The following is a 6,670-nucleotide window of genomic DNA, read 5'->3' as shown; positions in this document are numbered from 1 at the left end:
ATTTAAAGTTATACTTTTGGACTCAGAATCACTTTCAATGAGTACACGAATAGGCCAAACGGGGCCTTAATGTTTCTGGTGTTCTTTTGTTAAACTTAATAATGGTTATGGTTTCAATAATTGTCGAATAAACTCTACGGAAAAAATCTTTAGAAGTACTACTCAAACATCAATTATTCTAGTGAATCAAAAATAGCTTGTTTTACATATGTATTACCTTTGATAGATATATTCCGTAGATTTAATATTTTTTTATAACTATATTTCATATTCTAGGTAATGAACAGTAAAAGAAAAATCATGTTACTTTATATAATTTGTGAACTTGGGCTTGGAGGTTGGTGGCCATGTCCAAAGAAGTTGGTGGCCTTTATGGTGGATTCACTTAGGAGAAGACTTGCTCCTCCACTAATACTGATGGTGATGCTATTAGGTATGCATGAAGAAGAATTCTAGCATGCGTCTGTTCTTCATGATTATTGAAGGCCAGTGGAACCATGGGAAGCAGGTCGTACACAAGCACATTATCCTTAGTACACTTAAGATAATAATATGCTTAACTACTTCCCAATATTTACTCCCTAGGTTGCCCTATTATCTGGATGTTAGTCCAACGACGTAGCATATGTATGTTCTAGTACACAATATAGCATACATTAGACTTCCTATAGCCGAAGAAAAGCATTTATTTTTGAGGTATAACCGATCATTGTGATTTATCTAGAAATAAAGATCAACACTATTTGTTTTAAAAATATTTAGAGTTTATAGAAAAAATCTAGTGAAAGCCAAACTCTTTAAAACCACCCAAGGATACTTCTTCATGCATATTGTTCGATTGCTTTTCAATCTAATTGAGAAATGCTATATCATAGAGCATGCTAAAGTTATATATGAGTGTGACAAGTTTTTTGTTTGTCTCAAAGGACTATGTGGCTAGGCTTGTTCAAAGCTGTTTGATCAAAAAACCGACCAAACTAAATTTTCCTTTTTTAGCGCTCAATTTATAAGACAAACCTAGAAGTAGTCATCTTGCAAGTTAGGGCATGTCGTAAAAATCATGTTGTTCATGTACATGTCTCAAATCAGCTTGGCCCTGCGACTATTTAACATAGCAACAAACGCAAGCCGAGCAAAACCCTCTTTTGGCAAAGGTAGCTCAACCCCTCTGCCCTAATGAGCATGAGGTTTTAGTAATTTCATCATGTGCCAGGCAGTTACAGCATGTCCGTAGGTTATTATGCTACATCAGTAGGTTGTTATAGCATGACTCCGAGTTTGTTAAGATATAATCCTCATATGATTAAGGATATTAGCTATTATTGAATCTAGATACCCTACATGGAAGGTAACCATTGAGCCACTCTTTCATTAAAAAATTATTGAATCATTGTATGACTCAACTACTAAATAGCTCTATCACTCAGTCATTTTCTAATATCAACAATACTCTATCTTCATCTTCTTCTTTCTCTCTCACAAAAAACTCTCTTGACTTAAGCATCAGAGAGCCTGGCCAGAGCCAATCTGATGAACTCTTTGACCTTGTTTGTTATCTTGCAAAGCCATGGCAGCAGCCTATATCATTGTTCTAGGATCGAAAACAATAGATTAGCATTGTCTGTAGAAATGAAGGAAGGAAAGCTATGAAGCTCAGAAGAAATAACACCAGAGAGCTATTCAGCTGAAGTCTAATGGCTCTATGCACAACTCCCAAAGATCTTGGCATAGAAGACATTCCGCTCAGGGACATAAAGCACGAAGTAATGAATAGTGAATGTGAAGAAAAAAGGCTTCAAAAACTTTCTCAATCATCAGTCTAGTCTCGTTGATAGTCACAAGAGTCAAAGTAGTCGCTCTGTCAGCAACTCTGAAGTATTGTATTTCTTAATTGATACAAAGAGTTGAAGTGGATTTTTCGAAGAGAGGATGGATTATGGGAGTGTGTGACTTGAACTATTAATTGGGCCATGCAGATATATGATTTTCTCCGCCACATTGAAATTCATGGAGGCTACCTATGCTAGATAGCTTAGCCTGCTTATGCAGCAGGTACAAGCTCTCCAAGCGATGATGCAAGACCTGCAACAACAAGTTGTCCCTCCCTTAGCAAGCCAGTCAGATTGTTGGGATGGTTTGGCTTAAAGCAACAGCCACCTCTATCCCAAAAGTCTTAAGAGAGGCCAGAGGTGAAGTTGCTCCCATTCCCCCTCTAAAACCAGTTCCGACACCAGCGATCTTTTCCTATGTTAGCCAGGAAGAGTCTCCAAATGGGAGACTGACCTCAATCGCATGATTGAGGAGATGAGCAACCAAATCAAGACTTTGCAAGGGTGGAGGACCAAAACAGTAGATGATTTTGAGATGATGAATGAATCTTCCTTCACTAAAGAAATTATGGAAGAGCCTCGGCCAAGAAATTCAAAATACCTCACTTCAATCTCTATGATGGTACCTCGGATCTGATGCATCATCTCAAGTGCTTCAAAGCTTACATGTTACTACAAGAAGCTTTGGAAGCCATGATGTGCCAAATATTTCTGGCCACACTTAAAAAAGTAGCTTGGCTCTGGTACTTGAACCTTTGATTGAGTTCAATTGGCTCTTCCATTAACTTAATCGCTAATTCACCAACCACTTTATCAGTAGTAGAAGACGAAGGAAAGCTTTGACCAAACTATTAACTGTCGAGCAAAGTGAAGATGAGTCCCTCCAAAAGTACATCAGTTGGTTCGATGCTGAAACATTGAAAGTGCATAAACTAGATCACTCGATCGTGATAGCTATGGTAATGAACTGGCTAAGGATCTCATGCTTTAGCTTCTTGTTAGATAAGAGGCCTCCAAAGGATTTGGTCGAGCTTTTGACAAGAGTAGAAAGGTATATTAGCATCGAGGAGGCTATTGTGCCCAAAAAGAAGTAACAAAAAAAGGTGGCAACAAGCACAAGAGTAGCTAGGTGAATGACGAGCTGAGAAGAAAGCATAGCTAAGAATAATAGAGCACCATAAAACCTTCCACCTCGAAGGTTAGAGAGGTGTACTCCACTCAATGCTTCGAGGGCCCAAAACTTGATGCAGATTCAGGACCGAGGCTACTTGTGCTGGCTTCAGAAGATGAAAACTTCTACTAAAAAGAGGGATACAAGCAAATACTATCGGTTTCATAGAGATCATGGACACGATACCATGGATTGCCTCCAACTGAAAGATGAGATTGAAGCCCTCATCCGACGAGGGTTCCTTGACCGATATGTCGGCAATCAACAAAACTTGGGTCGAGACATGCAGTCCCTTGAAAGGCGAGACAACAACGATTGACCACTTGTCAAAATGATTGCTGCTATTTCCAGAAGGCTTAACCCAAAGAGTCCTATCCCTTTAGATTGATAAGGCAATGATCAAATTTCATCGAACCGGAAGTGCCCATGTTGAATCATTGAATTTGAGAAGCTCTCACCCTAACAATGGCAGGGTGTAAAATTAATAAGAATCATAATTTGGAATCTTTATATTTCTAACTATCAATGGAATTATGTTTCAATTTTCCTCCAAAAGGATCGAAGTATCACTAGTTGTACCATTCGTGAAAGCTACCAACCTCAAAGAAAAAGATCATTCTGTCCAAAAGTTCTAGCTCAACATAGGAGGCACACTCGAATCAATGGTTGTACCATTTTATGAAAGCTACCGACCTCGAAGGCAAAGATCATTATATCCAAAAGCTCTAGCTCAACCTAGGAGTTACACTCAGTTCAACCATTCAAAGTGTTCACGAATCAAGGTCTGTTGGCTACTGAGGATCAAGAAGACCGTTGGCACTATCTCATCCTCGGACAAGTACATTTTCAAAGCCTATTGGCCACTGAGGATTGGGGAGGTCCACTGGCCACTATCTCATCCTCAAATAGGTATATTCCCAAGGTCCATTGCACCGAGGATCAACGAGGTCCACTGACCACCATCTCATCTTCAGATAAGTATGTTTTTGAGGCTCATAGGCTATCGAGGTTTGAGAAGGCCTATTGGCCACTATCTCATCCTCGGATGGGCACATTCTCAAGTTTCGCTAACCACTGAGGATTTAGAAGGCCCGTTGGCCGTTATCTCAACCTTAGTAAAGTACTTCTTCTCTCTTAAAGCTTAAAGGCCAATAAAAGATAAGGCAACATCAAATACTTTGTGTATGTATAAATGATATTCTTGCTTACCTCAAGCACTTTGTGGAATTCTAGCTTTATTTTTATATTGGCCTATCTATCTGATCTTTGTAGAGAACATTCCAAACTATCTCCTCCAATCACTCTTTATCATAGCTATTTTGGCCGATTCTTCTATGGTATTTTGATTGTATTTAGCCTATCTCTAGGAGGCATTACAATGTATTCTGATATATCACAGAAGTGCTTATAGCTATCTCAGCTAATCTCTATAGGTATTTCGGCTCTATTTCAAGTTGGCTAATCTTACTATGACCTCATCTTATTATAATCTTATCTCTATCTCAGCCAATCTTCAAAGGCATCATGATTTCATGGCTTTATCTCGAAGCATTCAGCCAATTTCAAGCACTTGAAATTATTTAATTATAAATCTCTTCAGCCAACCTCAAAAACATGCATCTGCATCTTTGCATCTCTAGCCCAATCTAGCTCATCTCAATGACTTTGAGATGACCTCAAACAAGCATTCGGACAATAAACGAAAGAAAAAAAGTATACTCAAAAATGATTTTAGTTCATTATTGTTGCCCAGAGATGGTCACCCAAGAGGGGGGTGAATTGGGTGTTTTAAAACTTTTCGCCTAATTAAAAATAAAACACACAAATATATGCACTAAAGTAAAGAAGGAGGAATGAGAAAAGTCAATCGCAACAACAAGGTTTTATAGTGGTTCGGAGCTTCCACTGCTCCTACATCCACTCCCCAAATCACCTTTGGGAATTTCCACTATAATCCAAGATTACAGTACGGTAGTTTTGCGAGTTCACTACCTAACTCGTTGTTTTACACCGGGCTCACAACAAACCCTAACACCCCCAATTTCACTTAGGCTTGGGACGCCTTTCCCTTGTTCCAAGTCCCTTGACTGGAACAAGCACCACAATGAAAGAGTTTACACAGAAAAGAAAAGCTCTAGAAAAGCAAATATGGCAATGATGAACAATAGAACCCGGAAGAATCCTTTTGCCGTTGGAAGCGTGGAAAATGGTGATTCTTCCGATGTGGATCGCGTAGATTTGAGTGTGAGCTTTGAATGCACGAGCGGAAGAGAGTGGTTGAGCTTGAAATCACTTGGGAAGCTTGAAAGCACTTGATTTCTTCACTTGAATGCACTCACTCCCTTGAACTTCTCTCTCTTGCTTCTCTCTTAAATGATCTAGCTTTTGGGTTGGTGAAAAGTTGTTTTGAAGCACTTAAGAGCTCCCTTTTATAGCCCAAAAAGCAAATATAGCCGTTAGAGATAAAGTAAAAGAGATTTGAAATTCAAACCAAACCTGTAAAAGTTGTCAGTCGCGTCCCAGGCGTTCCGGGGACGTCTCCGCTTCAACGAGAGACGTCTCGGCTACAAGATTTTACTTTTTACGTTGTCTGGGGTCGACTCGGCACTTTACGGGGACGACTCTGCTTGTTTGTATTTTTTGAATGGGGACGACTCCGCTGTCTCGGGATCGACTCCGCTTCTTTATCTCCGAAAAACATGTCCTCTGGAATTCCCTGAGAGAGCCGACTCCGCTCTTTCAGGGGACGTCTCCGCTGCCTTATCACCGAAAAAATCATTCTCTGAAAAACCCTGAGAGAGCCGTCTCCGCTATCTTGGGGACGACTCGGGAAGTCTCCTTTTTACTTGTGGGGACGACTCTGCTTGCGGTGGGGACGTCTCGCGCATATCTCTTGAAAACTGCCTTTCTGCCGCCACTGAGAGAGTCGACTCCGCTACTGAGAGAGTCGACTCCGCTATCGTGGGGACGACTCGGCAGGTGCCGGGGACGTCTCCAAGTGTGCCAGTTCTTCCTGTTTGTGCCAGAGACGTCTCTGAGACTATCAGGAGACGTCTCGGCTGTCCCTGAACTTTTTCTTTTATCTCAAAAAATTCTTCAATAAATTCATAAAAATTATGGGAACTTGCCTAGACATTTCTTAACAATATTCTTAATAAAACACATGAATTTCTCAATTAAATTGTTAAGATAAATGGAATTATACTCTAGTGTTTTGTATTCATCAAAATCCATTAGGGGGTCAACAATCTCCCCCTTTTTGATGATGACAAAACACTGAGTATATGCAAAATTCGAAATTTAAACATATACACAGTATTTGCTCAGATGTACAGGTATAAAGATAATTGAAAGCTAAGTTCTTTTTGACTCCCCCTTTCTTTTCCAGAAGGGCAATTATCTTAAAGCCAATATTCCAGAAGAGCAATTATCTTAAAGCCAATGTATCCATATTGGTTCTACTCCCCTTATCCATATTGGTTCTATGGTTCTACTCCCCCTTTTTGTCATCAACAATGAAGGGGACAAATTATCTGTAGGTGCTTAAAGCATACTTCCTAGTAAGATTCAGCATATTTCCATGAACGACTCAAGAATATTCAAGTTGTGCTCCCCCTGTCCAAGTCATTTCTATTAATGAATTCAGTCATTCATATCACTCCCCCTTTGT

Source organism: Phoenix dactylifera, chromosome 5, assembly GCF_009389715.1.
Source record: "Phoenix dactylifera cultivar Barhee BC4 chromosome 5, palm_55x_up_171113_PBpolish2nd_filt_p, whole genome shotgun sequence".
Lineage (NCBI taxonomy): Eukaryota > Viridiplantae > Streptophyta > Magnoliopsida > Arecales > Arecaceae > Phoenix > Phoenix dactylifera.
Note: the sequence above shows the minus strand (reverse complement) of the source record.